General features: G+C 40.6%; 1 protein-coding gene across 4 annotated transcripts in view; it reads left to right on the top strand.

The window, feature by feature from the left end:
• Positions 1-27,445, top strand: part of tenm1 (teneurin transmembrane protein 1) — a 2,164,854-nt gene that overhangs the window by 924,451 nt on the left and 1,212,958 nt on the right. The window lies entirely within an intron of this gene.

Below are 27,445 nucleotides of genomic sequence, written 5' to 3'. Positions count from 1 at the left end.
CAGCCATGCTGATCAGATATCTTAAATTAATCTAGTTCTATTTGACAGCATTTGGCCCATATCTCTCTAAACCTTTCCTATTCTTGTACCTATCCTGAAGCCTTTTAAATGATATAATTATGCCAGCCTTCACGACCTCCTCTGGCAGCTTATTCCATACTTGCAACACCCTCTGACTGGAAATGTTGCTTCTTAGGTCCGTTTTAAATCCTTCCCCTCTCACCTTAAACCAATGCCCTCGAGTTTTGGACTCCCCTACCCTGGGAAAAAGACCTTGGCTATGTAACCTATGCACTCCCCTCATGATTTCATAAATTTCTAGAAGGCCACCCTTCAGCCTCTGATGCTCCAGGGAAATAGCCCCAGCCTATTTAGCTTCTTCCTATAGCTCAAAGTTTCCAAACCCAGCAATATCCTTTGTAAGACGTTGGCTACAACTTTATAAGACTTTGTTCAGGCCAGACTTTGAGTATTGCATTCAATTCAGGTTGACACGTCACAGGAAGAATGTGGAGGATTTGGAAACGTTGCAGAAGAGCTTTACCAGGACTCTGCCTGCATTAGAGGGTAGGAACAGTAAGGAGAGGCTGGAAAATCTTGAGTTGCTTTCTATAGAGTAGCGGAGCCTGAGGGGAAACTTGATAGAAATTTATAAAATTATGAGATGCATAAATCGGGTTGATGGTCAGAATCTTGAGTAATAATTAAACTAAGTCACATGATTTTTTGAAAATGCTTTTTTAATCAACTTTTTTTTGATCCATTTACTGACCCTTCATTAGGAAGTAAGTCGCCTTCATGTAAATAAAAAGAAAATAAGAGAAATAAGTCTAGAACACAGAATGGAATCTTGTAGAGTTCTAAGTGAGATAGGGCTATGATAAGATATGTGACAGAATTGGAGGCACACTCATCTTAACATCAGGACCAACATGAATCATCTGTTATCTGTTTTATAACTGGGATGTGTTTCCTGCTCAGTAGCAGTGAGTTGCAAGTTGACAGTCATTATTAAATGTTAAACACATTGGTAGCAGCCCAACTCAGATAATTAATATTCAACTTCCTCTCTCTCCAAATTGGCCAAACAAGCTCAACACCAAGAAAGCAGGATGAAGAAACTAAAACAGGTACCTGACAGATTCAGCTTGCTGTTTGCTCTAGATGACCTCCATTCCAGAAACTGGACACCAACACTTCGGGACATGTTCTGTTGGCACCAGCTGAGTGCACCCCCTGTCTACAGTCATTGGCATTCAATATGTGGCAGTCTGTAAGAGAATTCACAGCACATGTGCAGTTCATTCACAGGATGCTTCTGCATGTCAGTTCTGCATTGGATGATTATCTTTTTAATACAATAATAAGGGCATTGTGAGGTCAGGGACACACACCTACCTCATGTAGTGGATGAGACTGCAACCCTAGGATCTTCTAGCACGAGGGGTCATAGTTTTAAGCTGGTTGGTGGAAAGTATAGAGGGGATGTCAGAGGCAGGTTCTTTACGCAGAGAGTTGTGAGAGCATGGAATGCGTTGCCAGCAGCAGTTGTGGAAGCAAGGTCATTGGGGTCATTTAAGAGACTGCTGGACATGTATATGGTCACAGAAATTTGAGGGTGCATACATGAGGATCAGTGGTCGGCACAACATTGTGGGCTGAAGGGCCTGTTCTGTGCTGTACTGTTCTATGTTCTATGTTCTATGTTCACTTGTTCTCACTGCACTCACTCTCAACTTATCTGGATGTTCTCAATTTTAACATATTGCATTGCTTTGCCTTGCATTTGTTTGCTTTTTCACCTCAGCTAGGTAAACCAGGCACAATTTTTTTTACAGTCCTCTATCAAGTCAAGAGGGGCAGCCTTCACTTGGGTGACGTCATTGCAGTAGGTCAAGGACAGTCTCTCCTACCACTCCAGGTCCTAATTGGGGTGATCAGAGTCAGGATCCTGTCTACAAAAGGGATGAGAAGTCACACCATCCATCCTCAGTCTTCCATGCTCTATTGTGGGCTGTTTTCATCATGGAATGAGAGACAGGCAGATGTTATGAGAAATTAAAACACATGGCAGGGCTGTCAATGTTGGTGCAAGTGTCCAGACTGAGTGAGTAGGCAGGACGGAGGAGATATAGAGTTGATGGTGTTGGGCATTGGGATGGGTGCAGATCATTGGGATGATAATAATGAGGTGGAGCATGAGCCTTGGTGAGGAGGTGGGTACAGGAGCAGAGATTAAGTGTGAGATATCAGAGAGAAGATGGTGGAACATACGCTGCCAGAGTGCATAAGGACACTGATCTTTTTCCTACACTTTTGCGTATTCCTTTCAATGGCCAAGACTCTTTTTTGCCCCATGGCAACTTAAAACCAGGCTGGTATCATCTGTGTCATGTTTTCCACTGCTGGTCCTGGGGAAAGGGTGGAAAATCTTCTTTTAGCAGTGCCCCATCTAAAACACCTCCAGGGTTGCCATTTTACCCCTCATGTCCCAAGCAAATGTCAGGCAGCTCCAGACTAACTGTGCTTCCATGAGCTTACATCAGGCTTTTAAAGATGGTACAGGCACAAGGAATGCTTGTGAAATCCAGGATATCTGCTGAGTGGTGTGGTTTTTAAGAAATGGCATGTGGTAAGATTGGGTGGAAATCAGTGACATTATAGGCATGGTAAATAATTAATGAGGCAAGTTTTGGAAGATGCAGTGAGAGAACTTACTAGCTCTTACAGCAGCTAACCCTTTGAAATATCCAACATATTTTGAACGTAGCCAAAAACACCATGAGACTCAGCCCAAGTTTGTAAATAACAAATGAAATATAATCATCATCACAGCTGTGATAATTTGATCTACACCTGCTGGAGGTCCGAGATCTTGAGAGCTCTCTTCTGCTTGTCGTTGTCCTCTGGGTGCAGTTGTAATGTGGTCAGTGGTAGGGGATGAGGATAAGCCACAAATCATGGAAGTACCCTCAGAGAAAGCTCCTGGGACAACTGGCAGAGATAGTAGGAACTGCCGATGCTGGAGAATCTCAGATAATATGGTGTGAAGCTGGATGAACACAGCAGGCCAAGCAGCATCAGAGGAGCAGGAAAGCTTGACATTTAGGGTCAGGACCTGAAACATCAAGCTTTCCTGCTCCTCTGATGCTGCTTGGCCTGCTGTGTTCATCCAACCTCACATCATCTTATCTGGGACAACTGGCATTTGCTTCTCCATCTAGATTTGCAAAAGCAGTTCCCTGTCCACCTGAAATGAATACTGACCACTTGGGATGTTTAGGTGACTCACCCACTACTCCTCACTTTAGTTGCATATTGCTGATGTCTCAAAAGATACAGTGCAAGTCGGAGACGAACGTGTGTCAATTGTATGACCTGAGCCTCTAAAGTGGTGACCAATCTATCAATGGAGTAAGCCATCCACTTATATGCCTGAATATGGCAGAACTCATGGCCTGGAGTGATTTCTCCTTAGTCCACGCAAAGTTGCACATCATTCTTGACATTGCTGCCATATCTCCCTGGGCCTTTGTTACATTTCCAGTCGGCTTCTTAAGGCCACAACCTGAGACCTGTAATCAATGTGAGGCTCAACAGGGACTTGTTACCCAGCTGTCTTCAGACTGTCAGTCTCCCTCAGCTGCTGAAATCTTTCACACAAATGTGGCATTGAGTCAAAGTTTACCCTTCCCACAAACTGGGTGGAGTGTATCTGCACTAGTGGAGGGTGTGGAATCAAGTAATGATATATTCTTTCTGTCACTTGTGTCAATGTCATGAAAGAAGGAGATTTTGTCTTCCTGGAGTAGTTGAGGCCTATGTCTAGGTTGAGAGGATCTGGAGCAAAATAAAGTGCGTGGATCTTCCCCAGAGCCTACAAGCACTGTGTAATTCCTTATTTGTGACTGACCTATCACATGGCAGCACTGCATTAGGTCCATTCTCACTTTACCACTTTGCTAATCAAGGCTCATCATCTACCTTTGGCTTGCGTACACTATTCTCTGATGATCTAGAAGCCTTATTCTGTACCATGAGTGAGGATCTTGAGACCAGACACCCTTCAGTTATAAGTCTACTGGTCTTGGAGCAGAAAGTGCAGAATTTGTGATTTAACACATACCGGCTGACTCCTTTGTCTGCATCCTGCTCCATCACATGTAATGGCTTGTTGATGTGTTAAATTGTGCTGGCTCAAACCAAACTGCCTCAGATTTTGTACTCAGCTCCTGATGTTAGTCACACATTCATCCACTTGACTGCGCGGCATATCTGCACAAATGTATACAGTCTCATGCCTACATGAGAAACAATCCCATGCCACCATGCAACTTAGGTACCTTTTCCTGTGATTGCACCTAAGATCTTTGGCACAGAAGCTTAACCCCTCTGTGATTTCTATCCAGATTGTTTTGGTCAGGCAGGAGCCTGTCCAATTGCTGTCATTTGGGAAGAGAACCACTCACTGTGCCCTAATGTCTTAAAGCAAAAACTGCAGGGAGGCATAATTGAACCATGAGGCAGATCTCAATAATAATTTAAGTGATTTTGTTACTATTAGACAGGTAAGGAAAAAGATGTCCATCTTCACCAATTATTGCAATTAAGTCAAACCAGCAATGGCAAGAGAATACTTACCATCTACCTTTTTCTTTGGAAAATTTATTGTGAAGTAAAGAAAATGTTTCATTGTCCAAGTCTTTGATTATTATTATTAACATAAATTTTCTGTTTTACCAAGTGCAATTAAGTGAATAAATAAAACTTGCAACTTTCCAAAGTCAGAAGCTACCTTGTCTAATTAACATTTTAGCGCAAGATTTTTCCATAAGAGTCCATCAGTATTGAAATAATGAGGTTGCTGTGCAAGTATAGGCAATTTTAACAAACCTTACTGCCACAATTTGGCTATTCATGTGAAAAATTGACACTTTAGAGGAATTTTGAATGCACCATAAAACAATCCTACTAACAATATCCTCACTGGAAAATTGGATTCTCATGAGAATCATCATCCTCCTTGCAAACTACATTACAACACATAATTAGCTCATGGACAGTGCTATTCTTTTTTTTAAATTAGGCTGTCTATCTGTAGCTTCTCTATATTTAAATGAGAAGGAACATAGACCACGAGAATCATAACGCAAAAAGATTCTTGCATAGTAATGGGAACAATTTTTTAAAAATGCTGTCATGCAGTATCTAATCTACCCATTTATTAAGCAATTTCACATATATACTGAGGCTTAAGGAGTCTAATGGTAAGCCGACTTGTACTGCATAAATTATTTAACGTTTAGTATGTCTGTTTTGTTTCTTTAACTATGACCATTACTCCACTTCAGTAGAAATTTGATTTTTAATAATTATTGTAATAAAATCTGTTATTTTTAAACTTGTACGAAATTCATATCCTTTTGCAACAGTATCAAAGAAAAAAACACTAAAGTAAAATTGAGTGGTGAATTCATTTTCTGTGCTTGCGTTTATTATTTAATAAACTACTTTGTGAAACTTGATTGCAGTGCTCAGCTAGATGTTATAAAAGAAGACAGCAAATTCAGATTTATTCAGAGTGTCATTTTAACCTAAGCCACCCAGTAGGAAATCAATATAATTTGATCAGCCACCTGACCTCAACTTCCATTACAGCAGTAAACTCTAAACAAATTTCAGTTATAGAGGGGAACACAAAAGAAGAAGTTCATATAATGAAGGACAAATTCAGTGAAGAAGGTTATCAATTACTGAAATATTTTGCCAGGATACTGAATCTACTAGAAACGATTCAGCATTATAAAGGGAAGATGGTACAGCTGGCATTTGGGAAAGATGCGATAAATATTCTGAAAGGTTATCATTCCCTGTGATTATGTGACCTTGTGTTACGAAAGGACATGCTTTGCTTAGGATGATGTAATTCAAAGTTTTTTTAAAAAAATTTGGTAGTTTATGACATTATGTTATTGGCTGTAGTTTGACCTGCACCTACCAGACTCAATCTTGGAGCCAAACACCTTACATTTTTGAATCTATGAAATTGCTGCACGGTGCGGTCTGCATTACCCATTCTACACATGCATAGATGAGATAACAGAGAATATGCTGTGCAGTAAATATATCAGTTCCCAAAGCTCTTGCTTTGAAATGATTTTCCATTCCTCTGACTCTGATTACCATATAATGCATCTGCTCTTGCTTTCTGGCAAAAAATGGTAATAATGGCAGACAATAATGTGAATAATAAGCATCCAATATTGACAAGCAATTAGGCTAATGAAGATTTTTTTTGCTGTGAAAGCCACTGTGCCTTATGGTGGGTGTACTTCTACCCAGGGATATCATTCCTGGTCTTATGAGCAAAAAAGAGACTCTGGCTACTTCTGACTTTAAAATCGTTCTTCTTATATTATAAGTCAAATCATAAGGAAAGAAAGCTCCTGGAGAGGTACTCCACAGGGATAAAACCTAAACAGACATTGTGGAATGTGGAGAGATAAGATGCTTCAATTTGTTTAATTTATGTATGCTCAATTGACTTTTCACCATATCAGGCAACATCACATCAGAGATCTTCCAAACAGTTTCTTGCAGAAGTAACACTGGAATGTACAGCAGATGAAAGAACGTATTCCATTTTATGATAGAATCACAGAATCCTTACATTATGGAAGCAGCCTGTTTGGCTCATCAAGTCCAGACTGGGGCTCCCACCCAGACCCACCCCTCTACCATATCCCTGTAACTCTGTTTTCTCCATGGTTAATCCACCTAACCTACACATTCGTGGACACTATGGGCAATATAACATGGCCATTCCACCTAACCTGCACATTTTTGGACTGTGGGAGGAAACCCACACAGACTCGGGGAGAATGTGCAAACTCCACACAGACAGTCATCTGAGGCTGGACTCAAATCCAGGTTCCTTGTGCTGTGAAGCAGCATTGCTAACCACTAAGCGACTTTGCCACCCCATGTGTCTTCTTACTTTGTGGACACTGGGGATGTTTCCTACCTTTTTTAAACATTTCAGTCTTCTTCCTTGTCCACACACCCTGTTGTTTGCAGAACGAGTAAAAAACCCACCCTACCTCTGTTCCCTGTCCAAGAAACATTGCCCATTCTGCACAATCTGCATACTATGAAAACTTTATCCACCCTGCACACCCATGCCTTCACAGATATCTTATGTTGAAATATAGCCACAGCTCAAGTCACAAGTTTGTGCCCCTCTGTATTCCCTCTTTAGCTGCTTCTTTTTCCTGATTTCAATGTTAGGCTGTTTTGTTTTTGCTGTGAAAAGTGAGGCTTTTGGAAAAAAAAATCCTGAAATGGAAGTCCAGTATGATTGAAAGAAATACAACTCATGCAATTGTGAGGCAATGCAGATCAATGTGTGCATTTTTTTTCACAGTTCTCAGCTTTTTGGGAGCTATGTATCAGTTTTTTTTCAAAGTTTGCCATTTTGCTCCTCAGCAGTTTATCCTTTACTACCAAAATCCAATTTATGGTTTGAGAAATCATGGCTTGCATTCTGTGCAAAGTAATGAGCAAGACATTTTGAGTCAGGGTGCTGATCCTACAATGTATTAGGAATAACAATCCAGGCTTTAATTGGACCGTATGAATGAACTTGCGGGCAGAAGATGAAGCTGCATTTTAATTAAGTCTGTCTGAATGGCTCTCAAAGCTGGTGGGCCAAGATGACTGAAGGACTAAGGTACAGCCTGCTGTCGCAGGTAAGAGAAAGAAAGGATACCTCCATCTTGAGGCACCCTTACAGCACATGTCAAACATTTGGAGCAAAGACAAGGCTGCATTTGCTTGACCACCATTGTGGAGGAGGAATCTTTCTTCTGGCAGGCTTTCTGTATTATCTGTGGCCAAAAGAAAAGGTCAGGAAGATCATATTTCATTGTTGGCCTTTTGGTTCTATTTTCAAAGTGTCCACTGCTTGCAGTGTCTAGCTGCTTAGTGCTTGCTTTGGTATCCAAGACTCTGGCTTGGAGCAGGGTGATGCTGCTAAGTTGAATGTAATTACATGACAGCCAACCCACCATCCTGCTGACACATCAGAGTTCAAATCCTACCCCATATCTCGTTCTTCAAACTCCTCCTCAAACTGATGCACTCCATCTGCTTAGCCATACACAGCCACTGGTTCAAATTGGATAGTTGTGGAATATAAACAAGGAAACCTTCCACAATCTATCTGGAAAATATAAGAATTTTGTAATTTACACTTGTCAGTAAGTTTTATTTATTTGTTTTTTTTGAATTGCTGGTGCCCTGTTTGTTGCAGAATATTTTCACCTGCTCTGTGCAATTGTACTTGCCAGTCCATCAGACCAGAATGAAGAATATATTTTTGAAATTCTTTTATACTGGATAAAACAGAATAGAAAATACTTTATGCTGTCAAGTTGTAAGTTAACATTTTTCACGGTTCATTGGTTAGCAACCCCAGGTGTAAACACATGGTAAGAGGATGATGGTACTATTGGAGAGTGAAATTCTCATTTTCCTGAAAAATATGGAAATACAGGTACCTATAAATGTTTTTACTATACCATTATTTAAAAAGCAACAGTTGGAGCTGCCTTGTCAATTTTGTGAATAAAGATACCTGCCAATAGTAATACAATACTTTACAGACCTCAAAATCTCATGTTTGCTTTCCTGTTCTTGCTCTCTGTTAATCAATCTCGATCAGGTTAGAAATTAAGATATTTTATTTCACCTCAATGAATACTCAGGGAGAAAGATACTAGCCAATATTTGTCCATCTGACTTCTAGTGAGTTACAGTTGCTGACATCTGTAAATGTGTGGACATTAGCTGTGATGCTGCAATGGTAGAAAAAGCTTGTTGAGGTTGGTTGGCTCGCCAAGCTGATTTGTTGTTCCGCAGATGTTTTGTTGCCATGGTGGGTATCATCATCAGTGCAGCCTCTGAAGCATCAGTGTGTTCTCCCCTCTGGTTTTTAAACTCTAGAGTCCATTGAGTTGGATTGCCTCACTTCCAATTTTCCTTCATAGTGGACTGTATATGGTGTCGAGTTCTATGTGTTTATTAATGGCTTTCTTCATGGAGTGCCATGCTTCTAGCAATTCCCATGCCTCTCTCTGCTTAGCTCATCCTGGGATTTTGGTGTTGTCCCAGTCAAATTGATGCTTCTCCTTATCCGTTTGGATTGAGAGGAGTGAGTATTGGTCGTGTCTTTTTGTAGCAGGTTGGTGTTCGTGCACCCTTGTTAGTTTCTTCCTGTTTGTCCAATGTAGTGTTTCTCACAGTCTCTGCGGGGAAATTTGTAGGTGACATTGGTTCTGTCCATAGCGGGGAATGCGTCTTTAGTTCGGGTGAGCAGTTGTCTTAGGGTTTTTGTGGGCTTGTGTGTCACTCTGATGCCCAGCGGTCGTAGGAGTCTAGTGGTCAGTTCCGATGTGTTCCTGATGTAGAGGAGTGTGATGAGTGTGCCAGGGCATGCAGTATCTTCCTGATGTTGTTCATGTAGACATCTTCTGACCCAGTTTTTTGGTCATCCATTATCCTTGAAAACCTCGAAGAGGTATTCTTCTTCCTCTTGGTGCAGTTCTGTTACTGCAGTGTGTTGTGGCCCATTTAAGTAGTGTCCGCATGCATCATCTTTTGTGTGTGTTTGGATGGTTACAGTTGAAATTCAGTACCTGGTTTGTGTGTGGCTATTCTGTGTACTTTCATTTGGAGTTCCCCATTTGCCTTGCACTCAACCATGACGTCCAGGAATGGGGGCTGTTTGTTCTTCTCTTCCTCTCTCTGGTGAATTTTATTCTGGTGAGGGTGTTGTTTATAAGTGTGTGTGTCTTCTCTAGGTTGGTCCATTTAATGATGACAAAGGTGTCAGCCATGTAGCGTATCCAGTGTTTTGGTTGGATTAGCAGAAGGGCCATCCTTTCCAGTCTTTGCATCACTGCCTATGCTATGAATCCAGAGATAAGTGATCCCATGGGTGTCACATTGATTTGTTTGCATGTTTGGATGTTGAAAGTGAAGTGGGTGGTGAGGCATCGGTCCAGTAGTTTGAGCAAGCTGTCTGTAGAGATGGTTTCACTGGCGTCTTGCTCTTGTTCTACTAGTGTTGCCATTGTTTCCCTTGCTAGTGGTATGTCTATTGATGTAACTAGGGCAGTGGCATCAAATGATATCATGGTCTCCTCGTCGTCTATCCCTATGTCTTGGAGTTGAGGAATTCTCAGGCTGAGTGGATAGAGTGGGGTGACTTGTTGACGAGGTGCCTGAGTCTCCTTTGTAGTTCCTTGGCGAATCTGTGTGATGGAGTGCCTGGTAGGGAGACTGTGTATAAGGGGTACTTCTGGCTCATACATGAAATATAGCATTTGTGGATGTACAAGAGGCAAACCAATCTTCATGGAAAAGGGATGAAGGTCTCATAATATGAGGAATAGTTGAGGACTCTGGATCTGTACTTGATGGAGTTTAGAAGGATGAAGGGGGATCTCATTGAAACATCCGGAGTATTGAGAGGCCTGGATACAGTGAACATGGAGAAGATGTTTCCACTAGCACGAGAGACGAGGACCTGAGGGCACAGCCTCAGAGAGAGAAGAAATAACCCTTCAGAACTGAGATCAGGAGGCATTCTTTCAGCTAAAGGGTATTGAATTTGTGGAACCCCATTGCTGCAGAAGGCTATGGAGGACACTGTCATTAAGTGTGTTTTATGACAGAGATGGACAGGTTCTTGATTAGTGGAGGGGATCAGAATTTAGACGGAGAAAGCAGTGAAATAGGGTTGAGAAACATATGAGCCATGATTGAATGGCAGAGTAGACTTGAGGGGATGGATGATTTTGGGTGAGGAGTATGCTACCAGAAATTGTGATGGAGGCAAAACCTCAACAATACCTTTTAAAAAGCAAGTAAATAAATGCATTTAAGAAGAAATATAGTAAAATTTTTGCAAAATGCCGAGAGAATGCGTTGAGATTAGTCTCTGCTTCAACGAACGGGTACATCCTGAAGTGTTGAATGATTTTCTATTGTACAATTAATTCTGTGGTTTTTTTCATGAAGTTCTGATGACAACAGACTTGACAAATTATCAACTAACAAGTTCAACAGTGTCACTGACATCAGAGGAACGTACAACCTGCTACAATCTTGAAGATCAAAATCTTGTCTCTTGTCAAGTCGATAAGTTAGTTTTTGATTAAATCATTGAAAGATTAGTATTTCAGAGCCATCATCTGATGACAGTTTTGCATGTTTCACTTTTAGCATTAAAATCTTAAAATGCAAACTTAATTTTAATGTATGCTGCAAGACTCATTAAAGTTAAATGAAAACATGCTATTCTCCTTTCTTGAACACTCCACCAATAAATTTTGATGTCATCCTGACCATTTGATTGTAACACTCAGCTGAATCACACTTGTTCCAGATGTACTTGTAAAATGTAGAGTTCTGGATTTTAATTCCATTCGCTTGAGCACAGATCATCTACCATTTCAGTTTATTGCTTTTGTTAGTCACATGAGTTGTATACTTCTTTGGTAATCTGTGAAGATGGCTGCTTTCAGCAGTTGATCCAGAAACTTCTGCTGTCAGCTCACGAAGGAAGAAACTCAAGTTGAAAATATTTTAGCCAAATAGAAACAGGAAGCATACGTAAGGTTTACGAAACTGAAATCAGATAAGGCGCTTGAGGAATATAAAAGGAGCAGGAAATAACTTAATAAGGAATTAGGATGACTAAAAGGGGCCATGAAATGTCTTTGTCAAGTAGGGTTTAGAAGGATACCAAGGCATTTGATACGTATATTTGAAAAACAACATGTAGCTAAGGGACAACAAAGTGTGGAGCTGGATGAACACAGCAGGCCATGCAGATCTTAGGCGCACAAAAGCTGACATTTCGGGCCTAGACCCTTCATCAGAAAAGGGGGAGGGGAATAAGGTTCTGAAATAAATAGGGAGAGAGGGGGAGGCGGATCAAAGGTGGATAGATTCAAAGGTAGGTGGAGAGGAGACAGAGTTGCAGTAGAACAGAAATCCCATGAGGTTTGCCCAGATGGAGGCGGGGTCTATCCAACTTTGATCCACCTCCCCCTGTCTCCCTAATTATTTCAGAACCCTGTCCCCACCCCCCTTTTCTGATGAAGGGTCTAGGCCAAAATGTCAGCTTTTGTGCTCCTGAGATGCTGCTGGGCCTGCTGTGTTCATCCAGCTCCACACTTTGTTATCTTGGATTCTCCAGCATCTGCAGTTCCCATTATCTCTAGCTAAGGGGCAGGTAGGCTTATTCAAGGACAAAACAGAGAATTTATGTGTAGACACAAAGGAAGTGAGTGAGGTCCTTAATCAGTACTTCACATCAGTATTCACCAAGGAGAAACACATGGATGATGTTAAGATTAGGGAGTGATATGTTGATAGTCTGGGCATGTCAATATTAAGATGGTGTCTTCAAAAACTTTGAGGTAGATAGGTCCCTGGGATCTGATACAGGCAATGGAGGAGATTGCTGAGGCCTTGACACAAATCTTTGTATCCTCCTTAGCTACAGGTGAGGTCTCAGAGAACTAGAGAAAAAGTATTGTTGTTGTTTTGTTTTAGAAGGTCAGCAGGATTAAGCCATGATATTATAGGCCAGTGACCTTACATCAGTGGTCAGAGAATTGTTGGAGAAGACATTCATATTTGGAAAAGAATGGACTTATCAGGGATAGTCAGCATGGCTTTGTGTAGGTGTTCTTGTCTCAAAAATGTGATCGAGGTTTTTGAAGTAATGATGAACATGATTGAGGGTAGGGCAATGTATATTGTCTACATGGACTTTGCTAAAACATTTGACAAGTTCTGTTCTGGTAGGCTGGTCCAGAAGATTAAGATTAATGCATTGGTAAATGGATATAAAATTGGCTTGGTCAAAGAAGACAGAAGGTATTTGTGGAGGGACGTTTTTCTGATTGGAGGTCTGTGACTAGTGGTCTGCAAAGATCAGTCCTGGGACCTCTGTTGTTTTGTTATATAAATGATTTGGATGAAAATGTAATCGGTCTGATTTTTCAGACAGCACACAAATTGGTGGAGTTGTGAATAGTGAGGAAGATTCTCAAAGGATGCAGGAGGATATAGATCAATTGGAAAGGTGGACAGATAAAGTTTAATCTAGCGAGTTTTGAGAAGATTTGTAGCTCAGGTTGAGGTTCTGGATGTGAGTTTGCTCACTGAGCTGGAAGGTTAGTTTTCAGACGTTTCGTCACCACTCTAGGTAACATCATCAGTGTGCCTCCGACTAAGCGCTGGTGTTATGTCCTGCTTTCTACTTATCTGGTTAGGTTTCCTTGAGTTGGTGATGTCATTTCCTGTTCTTTTTCTCAGGGGATGGTAGATTGATTTGGAGCCAATGTGTTTGTTGATGGAGTTCCGGTTGGAATGCCATGCTTCTAGGAATTCTCATGTGTGTCTCTGTGATGTTCACGTATCCTGGTGGCTAGCTTTCTGCCTGTTTGTCCAATGTAGTGTTTGTCACAGTTCTTGCAAGGTATTTTGTAGATGACGTTTGTTTTATTTGTTGTCTGTATAGGGTCTTTTTAGTTCATTAGCTGCTGTTTTAGTGTGTTGGTGGGTTTGTGGGCTACCCTGATGCCAAGAGGTCCGAGTAGTCTGGCAGTCATTTCGGCAATGTCTTTGATGTAGGGGAGAGTGGTTATGGTTCCTGAGCCCGTTTTGTCCGTTTGTTTGGGTTTATTGCTGAGGAATCGGCGGACTGTGTTCATTGGGTACCCATTCTTTTTGAATACGCTGTATCGGTGATTTTCCTCTGCTCTGTGTAGTTCTTCTGTGCTGCAGTGTGTGGTGGCTCGTTGGAATAATGTTCTAATGCAGCTTCGTTTGTGGGTGTTGGGATGGTTGCTCCTGTAGTTCAGTATTTGGTCCGTATGTGTTGTTTTCCTGTAGATGCTGGTTTGAAGTTCCCCATTGGCTGTTCGCTCTACTGTGACATCTAGGAATGGCAGTTTATTGTTGTTTTCCTCCTCGTTTGTGAATGTTATGCCAGTAAAGGGTATTATTGATAGTCTTGAAGGTAGCAGAGGCAGTAATGCAGAGACTCGAACAAACAGCTCTGCCAATCATCCAACCCAAACTTTGGATCCGTTATGTGGAAGACACCTTTGTCATCACTAAACAAAACAAATTAGAGGAAACCTTCAAGACCATCAATAATACCCTGAACTGGCATAACATTCACAAAAGAGGAGGAAAACAACAACAAACTGCCATTCCTAGATGTCACAGTAGAGCGAACAGTCAATGGGGAACTTCAAACCAGCGTCTACAGGAAAACAACACATACGGACCAAATACTGAACTACAGGAGCAACCATCCCAACACCCACAAACGAAGCTGCATTAGAACATTATTCCAACGAGCCACCACACACTGCAGCACAGAGGAACTACGCAGAGCAGAGGAAAATCACCATTATAGCGTATTCAAAAAGAATGGGTACCCTATGAACACAGTCCACCGATTCCTCAGCAACAAACCCAAACAAACGGACAAAACTGGCTCAGGAACCATAACCACTCTCCCCTACATCAAAGACATTTCCGAAATGACTGCCAGACTACTCGGACCTCTTGGCATCAGGGTAGCCCACAAACCCACCAACACACTAAAGCAGCAGCTAATGAACTTAAAAGACCCTATACAGACAACAAATAAAATGAACGTCATCTACAAAATACCTTGCAAGAACTGTGACAAACACTACATTGGACAAACTGGCAGAAAGCTAGCCACCAAACCACATGAACATCAACTAGCCACAAAACGACATGACCTACTATCACTCGTATCCTTACATACAGATGAGGAAGGACACCACTTTGATTGGGACAACTCATCCATCCTAGGACAAGCCAAACAGAGACACGCACGAGAATTCCTAAAAGCATGGCATTCCAACCGGAACACATTGATTTGGAGCCAATCTACCATCCCCTGAGAAAAAGAACAGGAAATGACATCACCAACTCAAGGAAACCTAACCAGATAAGTAGAAAGCAGGACATAACACCAGCGCTTCGTCGGAGGCTCACTGATGATGTTACCTAGAATGGTGACGAAACATCTGAAAACTAACCATCCACCTCAGCGGGCAAACTCACATCCAGAGAGTTTAATCTGGACAAGTGTGAGGTGATGCATTTTGGGAGATCAAACACAAAATAAAAATATGTAATAAATGGCTAGACCTTTAAGAACGTTGATGTACAGAGGGATCTTGGGGTGTAAGTCCATAACTCTCTGTAAATAGCAGCATAAGTGGATAAGTAGGAAAGAAGACTTCCACGTGCTCACCTTCATTGGTCAATAAGTTGAGTGTAAAAGTTTGCAATTCATGATACAGCTGTATAAAATTTTAGATAGGCCATACTTGGAGTACTGTGCACAGTTTTGTTGCCGTACTATAGGACGGATGTGGAGGCTTTGGAGAAGGTGAAAAAATGGTTCACCAAGATGTTGCTTGCATTGGACTGTATTGAGCTATTCGGAAAGTTTGGACAAATTTGGGTTATTTTCACAACAGCGTTGGAGGCTGAGGGGTGACCTGATAGAAGTATTTAAAATCATGAGAAGCATGAATAAGATGGAGAGTTGGAGTCTTTTTACACAGGTAGAAAAGCCTAATACTAAGCGCCATAGGTTTAAGGAGGAAAGGAAGAAAATTTAAAGATGTGTGAGGCAGAGGGTGGGAGTTATCAGGACAAGTTGGTAGAAGAAGATACAGTAGCAATATTTAAGAGGCATTTAGACAGTCACATGAACAGGCAGGATAGTAAAAAGGCATTTGGCATGCTTGCTTTCATTGCTCAGCCCTTTGAGTACAGGGGTTGGGGCTTTATGATGAGGTTGTACAGAACTTTGGTGAGGTCACTTCTGGAATATTGTGTCCAGTTCTGTTCGTTCAGTTCTCAGAAGGGTATTATCCAGATGGAGAGGGTTCAGAAGAGATGTGCAAGTATGTTTCTGGGTATCGAAGCTTGAGTTATAAAGAAAGGCTAGATAGCCTGGGACTTTTTACACAAATGCATAGGAGGTTGAGAGGTGACCTGATTAAAAGTTTATAAAATAATGAGAAGTATGGAGACAGTTGATGGTAGTTGCCTTTTCCCTAAGATGGGGAACTTCAAGACTGGGGACACAATTTTTGAAGTGAAAGGAGAAAGATTTAAAAAAGACATGAGGCGAAAGTTTTACACAGATGGTGGTTCATGTATGGAATTAACTTCCACAGGTACAATTACAATGTTTAAAAGACATTTGGATGGAAATATGAATAGGAAATGTTTGGAGGGATATGGGCCAGGGGCAGGCAGGTAGAATTAGTTTAGTTTGGGATTATGTTCGGCATGGACAGGTTGGACTGAATGACCTTTGTCCGTGTTGTATGACTCTATGACAATGTGCAGACAGAAGAGATTTGTTTATAATAGCATCATAGTTGGTGCAGACATGATAGGCTGAAGGACTTCTTCCTGTGTTGTACTGCTCTATTTCCAATATTCATAAAACTTCAATGGTTTTGGATTTGAGTTAACGGTGAAGCAATTTCTGTGGCATTGATTTCCCCTTGTCTAATGTTAATTTCATTCAGCTGTCAAATCAATGACCTCTCTGACAAGCAACAGAAGTGACATCATCAAGCTTTTTAAGCAACCAATCCCTTTGAAGCATTCTCATGAACAGAAAAACTGGGACACAAAAAAAATTGTCATTTCTCATAAACTTTTATTCAGAACAATGAATTGTTGTGACATACACATTAGAAGGTGAAATAAGATAAATGATATATTAAAAGTTTTGGAATTATTTTCAGAATGAATAAAACGCATTATGCAGATGTGAAATTAGGATTACAGAAAGAGGCTCTTTGGCAGTTGTAATAGCCAAGATACTGTTTGAAAATCTAGTTACACCTCTTTAACAAGACATAAAACCTTTAATTAAAACATGAAAGTGTAAGTTCACATCATTAGCGATTTTTAATAAAGTGCAGGCTGAGAGATTTCAGCATGCAAGGACAAAATCACCGACTAGATTTCCGTCTCTAACTGCACAGGAGCATATTCTCAAAGTTGGTCTGTAAATGCTGACAGTTCTGTAACAAAATCTGGTTTATTGTATCTGAGCTCAATTATTCTCAAGTGATGTTATTAGCTGTTCCGTCACACCTGGGAGTAATGCACCCCTCTTGAGAAGCGATGGGAATACAGCAGAAGGGGAAGATAATTGTGAGGGGATAAACACCAGGGAGATACCAGCAGCTTTCCTCCCTCCACTGTATTTACGTCTGGGCTCAAAACCAATTGAAACCCTTAAGGTGGTAACTAAAAACCACTTAAGGGCATCTTTACGCCAATATTCTAACTCCTTTCTGGCTGGAATAAACGCTAGCAGATTCACTGACCATTGAAGCAGAGTGGCCTGCTGAAAGATTGTGGGAGATGGTTCTCAATTTGCACCAATCTGCCGGTAACTGGGGGCATGGATGCGGAGATTGGTAATAACTTTTGATTAGCTAGGAGTTTCCGATGGGATAGCACCTTGTCCTTAGAAATGATACGGTGAAACTCTGACCTGTAGCCACTTAGATGCTGTTTGTGCTCACCACACTTAGAAGAGAAAGCAGAAGAATCTGGCTTTGAGCTCCAGTCAAGGCAAACTCTTTGCCACGTCTACTCCCATCCTACAATCTAAAATAGCATGTAAGCATTTACTAAATTACACAAATATCCTTTTTTGCATTTTGAATCAGATATTGGTCATCCCCTATGTAACAAATATGTGCTGATAATTGTCCAAGTTCTTCCCTTCGCAGCCTAAACCTATGGTCTCTTGTTCTTCTGCCCAATGGTCTATATCTCTTTCTTCGTCTTGTTTATGTTAGACACTCTCAGATATACTAAATAAAAACCAAAAGAACTGCAGATACTGTAAATCAGGAACAAAAACGAAGTTGCTGGAAAAGCTCAGCAGGTCTGGCAGCATCTGTCAAGGAAAAACAGAGTTAACGTTTCGGGTCCGGTTCTGAGGAAAGGTTTCTGGACCTGATGCGTTAACTCTGTTTTCTCCTTCACAGATGCTGCCAGACCTGCTATGCTTTTCCAGCAACTTTGTTTTTGTTCCTGTCAGATATGTCTTCAGGCTCTTTATCCCCAGTATTTCTCAGGAAAAGAAAAGACTTAATTTACATAATTGGGCATTTGTTTTACCATCTAAAGTTCAGACTGTGCGCTATCAATGTGAATTACAAATTCAGTCATTTACTAGGCTCAGCAATAGAAATTTTTTACATCAATACACAAAAGCTGATTTAGACCATGAAATGTGCTTTGATGTCGATGAAGGCAGCTTCTGTGGCAATTATTACTGAGCTATTCATTTCCCGCTATGTGCAGGTGCAATATTGGTAACAAGCCATGGGATACTTCAATTTTACTTATTACAAGGTGAGTTTAAAAATAGTCATTTTCATTCTGTGCTCATATGGTAATCAAAATGAGAAATGACATTGCAAGGAATTAGATTTTTCTTTTCTGAGACCAGCAACTGTATCTATTCATGTCAGATAAATGCAACGTGGTGCAGAGTGGAGGGGTGTGTTGTCGGGTAATCAGACTTCAGATATAAACTCATTTTCTTCCAAATAAGATGATTAAAATTTCCATTAAAAACTGGAGAAAGTGACTAAAATCAGAAGTATGAAATCAATCACGTTTAGATCACTGGTTCAAGTAGAATTTTTTTGAGAGGGTTCTTTTTAGCTATGTTTTCTTTCTTTTGGGCCATTGGTATAGATTCATTGCTATGGTAAAACTCCACAACTACAGATTTGTCTCTGCTTGCATGGTCAAAAAGTGACTCTTTATATGTGAGCCATGACAGTGAGTACGGACAGGTTACAGTTACAGGAACATTACAGTAGCCTGTATTAACAACCAACATTACAATGTATACTTATCCCTCTACACTCTCAACTTACAAACACCACGGTCATGAAGGAGGACAACAAACACACGGATATACCATGAGATAGTCAGAACTGCTGATGTCCAGCTCCACCTCCCCACTCACTATTGCAGAGGGCCCTTCCCCCTCCCCCACTTCTAAAAAAGGGTACCGACCCGAAACATTCGCCTTTCTGCCCCTCTGATTGTTGCCTGACCAGCTGTGTTCCTCCAGCTCCGCACTGTGTTGCCTTAGGAAGATAACAAATGTCTAGTGACAAGGAATATTTGACCAATTTATAGAAAAAAAGAATTTTTTTCACTTACTGACGTGCTCTGACAGGAGAGGAACTGCTTCAGTCTTCAGGCCAGGCAAGAGAAAAAGGGAGATGAGAGCAAATTATCTGCTGCCAAACAAAAAAAAGCGAATTCAACCATTGAACACAAGGACAAACAGAAGGCATGAGCTGTAGAGCTCACCACATGAGAAGTCTCAGGCACAGAGGCAGGATACACAGAGGGTGGTGTGTGCCTGGAAGGCGTTGCTAGCGGAGGTGGTACAGGTGGGCTCTATAGTGTCATTTAAGATGTACCTAGACAGATACATGAATGGGCAGGGAGCAGAGGGATACAAATCCTTGGAAAATAAGTGACAGGTTGAGATAGAGGATCTGGATCAGAGCAGGATTGGGGGGGTCAAAGGGCCTGTTCCTGTGCTGTAATTTTCTTTGTTCTTTTTTCTTTGAAATGGTAAAAATAATCCCATATTTGGAATTAGAAGTTAATGAGAAGATATTGCAATTGGTCAGGTGGTGAACCTCAGGAGAAAATTTTGAATTTAAGAAAGATTTCAATGTAAAAAAGAACCAGTTGCACAACCAAAATAAAAACAAGATGGTGGGCCAAATTTGCACCATCAATTTGTCTTGCCATACAGACAAGAAACAAAACATACCAAGTGCTAACTTTTATTTTGGAGGGCAATTATGTACTAAAAACCCCACTAATTGCAGAGAGGTTCAAATTTCACAACCTAGAAAGGGAAATGATAGCTCAATTCATTGTAATCCTTAAGAGTCTCGCAGAACACTGAGTTTGGGAATGTTTTCAGTAACAATCTAAGAGACAGACTGGTATGCGGCCTCTGAGTTGAGGCCATTGAATGAAGGCTACTGCCTGAGAGAAATCTAAAACTGTATCAACATTCCAATGTCTATAGAGATAGCAGTTAAAGCACAGAACCGAAGTATATGCATTGACAGCCAAACAAAAGAAATCAGGAGTATCAGGAATGCCAAAGGTATGGCAAAGCCAGAGACTTTGAAAATGATTGCTGATGCATCAAGGCGAGTTTAAGAACTGTTAGTGAGCAGGTAGCATTGCTGGGGCCTGCTGGAGGAAACTGAGCAAAAGTCCCCGCCAAACAAAAACCAGTTAAACCCAAGGAGAAAGGTCCATGCTATAGGCCACAGGAAGGTGTGAATACCATACATAAATCACATATCTCTAGTAGACACTGGGCAGCAGTTTCATTTATTGTCAACGAAAAGCTGAGACATCCACCACTCAAGCACTCTGACATCACCCTCAGGACGTACAGAGAGTAAGCGGTGCCCCTTAACAAGGGAATGCATTGACAAAACTGCAACTGTGAGAGAGGGTCACTGATCTCACTGGTCCCTGTTGTGAAATGAAATTTCTCAGCCTTAATTAGGCATTCATGACTACAGAAACTAAAATTTAACTAAGGGTCTGTGAACAACTTGGTTGACTCTAAAACAGATCTACAAGGAAAATTATTGCTAGATTGCTTTTGGAGACACCCTTGGCACTCCAGGTCAAACTCAAATTTAAACCAGATAGTCAACACAAAAGCCTTGGTGATGCACAGTTCCATACATTATCTGTCCACAGGTAGAGGCAGAACTCATGAGGTTGGTGGGCAGTGGTGTACAGGAACCAGTAGGACCAGTGATTGGACCACCCCAATCAATACCTGTTTCAGAACATGATAAATCGATCCAAATTTATGATGACTTCAAAGTTACTGTTTTTCCAGTGCTAGGTACAGCTAAATAATCATTGTCCTTGGTGAAGTATCTTTTCAATGGACTGGCTCAGAGACAAAGATGGAAAATTTCACAGGCCTGCCTGCAGATGGCAGTGACTGCTGAATCCCAACATCTGTTGATGATAGTGATCCATCAGGGTTTGCTTCACTTGACAGGTCTCCCCCTTGGGATCATGTCAGCCCCAGCCTAATCTCAAAGGTCGATGCCCCAAATCCTCAGCAGACGAAAAGGGGTACAACACCTCGATGGTATCTTGACCACCAGCTCCAAAAAGGAAGATCACTTTTGGAGATAATGGGAACTGCAGATGCTGGAGAATTCCAAGATAATAAAATGTGAGGCTGGATGAACACAGCAGGCCAAGCAGCATCTCAGGAGCACAAAAGCTGATGTTTCGGGCCTAGACCCTTCATCAGAGAGGATGGAGGGTGATGAAGGGTCTGATGAAGGGTCTAGGCCCGAAATGTCAGCTTTTGTGCTCCTGAGATGCTGCTTGGCCTGCGGTGTTCATCCAGCCTCACATTTTAAGATCACTTTTGGAATCTGGTTGAGACAAGCTGCAAGCATATGGGTCATTTGTGAAAAAAGAAAACGATAACTTCTGCCAGAACTCAGTTGAGCCATTAGGGCATATCACTGCCAGCAAGGGCCTTCATAAGGCACTAAAGGAAATGTCAGCAATCGTGGAGGCTCCTTAACCTACTAATATATCCCAATTAAGGTCTTTCCTGGATGTTGAGAATCATTGTGACAAGTTCATTTGTATTTGAAGGCATTACACAATTTTCAATGCAAAGGTCAGTCCTAGAAATGGAACTCAGTGTCAAATGAAATTACCTTGCTGTCAAAAAAGCAAGAAAGATTGACTCCAGGTAGCTTTTGCAACTGGTGTGTAATATCTCACTCTACATAATTGGCACAGCGCTGTCACACATCCTTTTCAAAGGAGAGAAGAAGCCAATTGTCTTTGTCCCTACACAGAACTTGTCGGCATAGTTGCTGTTTAAAAGGAGGCTAAGGACCACATTTGACCTGAAGAAATGCATGAGATTGTCGAGAAAAATCAATCAGCCCTGCTGTCTCAAAGGAAAACAGTCTCTAAGATGCACTCTTATTGTCAGGGTGACCAAGTATTGGCCTGAAGTAAGAACACAGCTGACAAGTGGATACCTGTCACAGAGCTGATCCACACAGGTCCCATATCCTGCAGGGTCCAGACCCAGGACAAGATCAACATTAGAGGCATGTTGACTAGCTGTTAGCAACACACTCCCAAGATTTGGAAACAGCTATCACCACAGCGCCTCAACAAGAGGCCTCTATCTTACTTCCTGAAAGCAACAGACCACCCAGAGTAATCTACTGTAGCCAATGAGGATAATGTCCCTGTGGAGAAGGCGATTAGTACTCTCCCTAGGGGTAAACTTTCTATCTGTCAGGTTCCCAGTATCCCTAAGATGAATCCTGCACCAAAAGTAAAAAGACATCCAGTGTAAAACAGATACCTGCCGAATAGACACTCATTAAATAGTGCCTCTTGTTTGTTTTTGCATCAAATGGAAACAATGTATCTTTCTAAGTAAATAGTTTTGCAGTTTGTACATAAATGTGACGTTTGGAACTACGTGAACATTTTTAAATCGAAAATTTGGAAGGAAAAGGGAGAAGAGAATTATTGTGTTATCGTTGGAGTATGTTATGTTGGGGTAATATCCCTTTAAGAGGTGAGTCACATTGTTGAGTTGTCATCCAGGTTCATGGGTTTGTTTATACTTGTTTTGGGTTCTCACAGAGTGCACAACTTCATGATGAAGTCTCTCTGTTCAGTTGTAGCGAACAGCATGCTTGTATGTTCTTTCGTTCTGACTGGAGCCTTGTAATTGTCCAGCACAGAATACTGACTCTCAATTTTTGGGATAATGAGAGAACTACAGCAATTAGTTTGCAGGTAATCATGCCGGGGACGTGATTGAAGATAAGAGTGAACTGTGAAAATATTACACAGAATTAGCCTATGAAATAGTTGTGGGGTAGAGATGGTGAGAATGTAATTAGTTTAAGAAGTTGTTAAATAGTTTTAATCCCAAGATGACAGGAACTTGGAGGAAATATAGTATCACACGATTTGATAATCAATTATACATATCATGATGTAACAGACATCATCTGTAATGTGCAAAAGGCTGTGAAAAAATAATGAACACTCTTTAGTCATGAAAGATGCACTTTTAGAAACCAGGCTCTCTGAAATAGTGCAAATAAAAAAGTCTGCAGAAATCTACCCCAGTTAGACGGCAGCCACTTATCGGTAAGGAGAAACAATTACGGGGCACATACTCCCAAGCAGAAAAAGAAGCCATCTTGCCACTGCCGAGGATAGGACCTTAGCCTTCACTGTAGTTAGGCAAGTAATTGCCTTCAGGCATAAAACTGAAGAATACAAATTTATGTAAGTATTTATTTATTTATTTATTAGACTTTACAAATGCACGCAGGGTCCTAAACTATCCTTAGGATCTTGAATGCAAAGAAAAATTCATAAAACTAGACTATCTTTTGTTCTTTTCTCAATTAGCAGTGAATAATTTATGCAATAAAGGGAAAAATAGGTATGAATTGATCAGTTTGAGAATTTCAAAGCCATATAAACCAGAGATATATTATAGGAGAGACGACCATTGCCTCAGATAGCTTTCACTCATTGCTCATTCTCCCTGTATGTTCAGTTTAATGAGAAATTTTAACAACAATTGGTAACAGCTGATCTTAAGAGGACAGAACCTTCTGGAGTAGGCTTGGAAAAACAAATAATATCTCATTAATTTTATTGCTGTAATTTGGATCGCAAATCCAAACCTAGTTCTTAAGCAGTTAAGTTGACTGTCAACAAAACAAGGCTGGATTTTTGAGTCATCATCGTTCTCCAGTAATGTGTCCATTTGCCAAATTAGTTATACCATATAGCCTAAGTGCTGTAGCATTTTATTTTGATGGATGCACCATTTCACAGAAATAAGAAGATATCAGAACGAGCTGAATTATGTTAATGTTCCTGAAGATTTCTCCCTAAAAAATGGTTTATACAAGTGAATGATAAAATTGCAATATGCCAAGGGCCTTAAAAGCACTTTTTTTTGCTTTGATGTTGAAAAGAAAAATGCACATCCAACACACAAAACAGATGTATATTTGCATAATTTGTCAATTTAGTCAGAGTTACACAAATAAATACATCTTTTATTTTCACTGCAAATAACGTTTATGCCAAGAAGTATGGAACCCCAAAACATTTAGGATATTTATTTGTAAATTATATTACGTTTTTAACCCTAACACATTTAATTATTTCCATCTAAAAAAGACACTGGGTTAACTGCCAAATGTTACAGTGCAGTGGCTTATATCTTTTTGAGAGATGAATTTTTTTTTAAAAAATCAAGCAGAAAGGTGTGCACATAGCAGTGTAATCAATAAGTCAAAATGAACCATAGATGTTAATAGTGCGGGGGCCACTCACCCCAATGTGCCTGAGCCAGCTCTTTGCTTGTGCAAACCAGGACTAATAAAGTAGTACCAATTATCCATAATGCTGAATTTTCCTTTGTTTAAAATAGTGAATCAATTTTGCCAGAAGGTCAGGACTGTAATCAAAAAGATTGTCTAGCATTTCAATCTCCATTAGCCCCTTAAGACCAAGGTTTTCAGATTTAACCAGGCATTTTAGACAAGTGGAAAAGCCATTCACTGCCACATCTGATTGGGCACAAAAACACTGTTGAGTTCTGATCTTGACTTTCAAATCAATTTACTACTCCAGGATCACCTGGGATTTCTAAGATATAACAAATACCTTTTTCTCTTTTGCAAGCTATCTTCTTGCAGTCCTTTCCCTGTTCCCATGACCCTCACCCTAGCAACATGCATCAGAAGATCATCAATTTATTTTATTGAAACCAATCCTGACATGATTTTTTGCAGTACCACCAGAAGATCATTTATTAAATCATTTTTCAAATGTCTATAAAACTCCCCTTTGGACCTTTTCTGATTCAGTGGAAATAATGTTGATGTTTTAAGTTTTTTTTTCTACGAGTGCACCTGCACTCCAAAGACTGCAGTGTTTCAGAAAGACACCTCACTACCATCTTCTCAAGGACAGTCATGGAAGGGCAATTATTATTGGCCTCGCCAGTGACATCCACTTCTCGTGAACGATGCATGAAAACTTTTTTTTTAAACTTCTTTCTGGATGTCATTTCCAAGGCTACCTTTTTTATTGTCATCTTTTATTGTAATTGGCACGTCTAAGCATGAGAACTGTAAGGCGTTGTGCAGGTGCGGGTCACTTGACCCATCTAACTGTTCCTTCTCTTAATAAGACTGTGGCTGATCTGATTGTAGTCTTAACTCCAGTTTCTTACCCAGCTCCCACAATCCTTGATTCTTTTGTCAAACAAAAATCTAACTTTTATTCATGAACATATTCAATGACCTGAATTCCACTGCTCCCTTAGGTAGAAAATTACAAGGATTAACCTCTGAGAGGCAGATTTTTTTGTGTTATTTCTGTGTTTTAAATAGGAGGCCCTAATTTTCTATCTCTTACTCCAAAGTTCTAGGCTCATTTATAAGGTGAAACAATCTCTTCACATTGAACCTGTCAAATCTCTCAAAATTTTACACTTCAATCAGATCATCTCTCATTCTTCTAAATTACAATGAGGACAGACTCAACTCACTCAATCTTCACTCCTAAGACAACTCTTTCATCCTATGAATTAACCTGGCTACCTTAGCTAAACTGCCTTCAAAGCAAGTTTATGCCCCTTAACTAAGGAAAGGAAAAGTCACGCCAATGCCCTGGTCCAGCATCTGCAGTTCCAACTGTCTCTGAAACAATTTTAACCAACTGTGAAGCCTCTTCTAAGGATGCCTACCCTGAAGAATTTACTGTGCTCCCGCCGGAAAGACCACAGTGGATCTATCATCCACTGCAACTCTCTTGTAATCTCTTCAGCCCTATAACTGCTTGACCACATCGTGAAGCAAACCAGGTACTACAGCCACATTGCCTTTCTTAGTACCTGCCTATGGAACCAGATCATCCCTAATGGACTACTGTCTACATTTAAGCCTTCCCATTTTGGCTCCAACCGTGACAATCACTACATTCTGAACATTGGAATCTTTCAAAAACATTTCTCCCTGCACTCCTCAAACATACACTCTCAACAATGACCTACAAGCCTCATCCTGCCCCCTTGACCTGTCTGTCCTCCCTGGACTGACCTATCACCCCCAACTCCCCACCTACACACACCTTTACTGGCTCCACGTCCACCTCATTACCCCGTCTGTCTCCTCTCCCTCTATCTTCTCCTTTATCCATCTTCTATCCACCTCGCCCCCTCCCTATTTATTTCAGAATCCCCTTCCCCTCCCCCATTTCTGAAGGAGGATCTAGACCCAAAATGTTCTGCTCCTCTGTTGCTGCTTGGCCTGCTGTGTTCATCCAGCTTCACACTTTGTTATCTTGGATTCTCCAGCATCTGCAGTTCCCATCATTTCTCCTCTCTTTGTGTTGACATTTGTGCTTTCGTCCTCTGTCTTCTCCACTTGTAGATCTCCTTTATGTTTACTTCTCTCATTTGTTTCTGCCAGCCACATTGGTCCTTTTTACACTTCTTTCCTGTGGATAATATGTCCGTGTCACACGTTTACAAAGACCAGTATGTCTCATTATTCAAGAAATTTGCAATTAATCATGTGATGATACAGAACTTGAGTATTATTGATAGCAGGCACATTCTATCAAAGCTTTTCATCTACTCATCAGGACAATGAACTAGAAATACCAGAATAAAGAGAAAAGCAACATTCATACTGTATGAAAGGAGAGTGCTAGTAATTTAGTGAGTGGACTTTGGTAGAGGCATTGCCATAGAGAATGCAACACTTAATGATGACTGACAATTAACAGCCAAGCTTAAATTTTTAAATTTTAAAACTGGTATGCTGACATCTGATCAATCAAGACATTGCCCTGAGTGATGAACTAGAGAATGGCAATCACCTGATTAAAACTAATTCCGTTACAATTAATACAAACTCTTAAAAGCCCATTCTCAAGAGGTCTTAAAAACAATTAGAGTATTTTTTTAAAATTGTAACTTTTGCTTACTATACTGTTTTGGACTAAAAGTTCCAGATTAAGATTTCTTAATGTTGAATTCTCGCATTTCCCAATGACAGCTATTACATGAACAAGCTATAAATTCGTTCTCCAGTCTTCCTCTTTTCTTGAATAAACACATTGTATTTGTTGGTTTTCAATACCTTTCTCA

The sequence above is a fragment of the Stegostoma tigrinum genome, chromosome 15, assembly GCF_030684315.1.
Source record: "Stegostoma tigrinum isolate sSteTig4 chromosome 15, sSteTig4.hap1, whole genome shotgun sequence".
NCBI lineage: Eukaryota > Metazoa > Chordata > Chondrichthyes > Orectolobiformes > Stegostomatidae > Stegostoma > Stegostoma tigrinum.
Note: the sequence above shows the minus strand (reverse complement) of the source record. Positions and strands in the feature narration are given on the sequence as shown.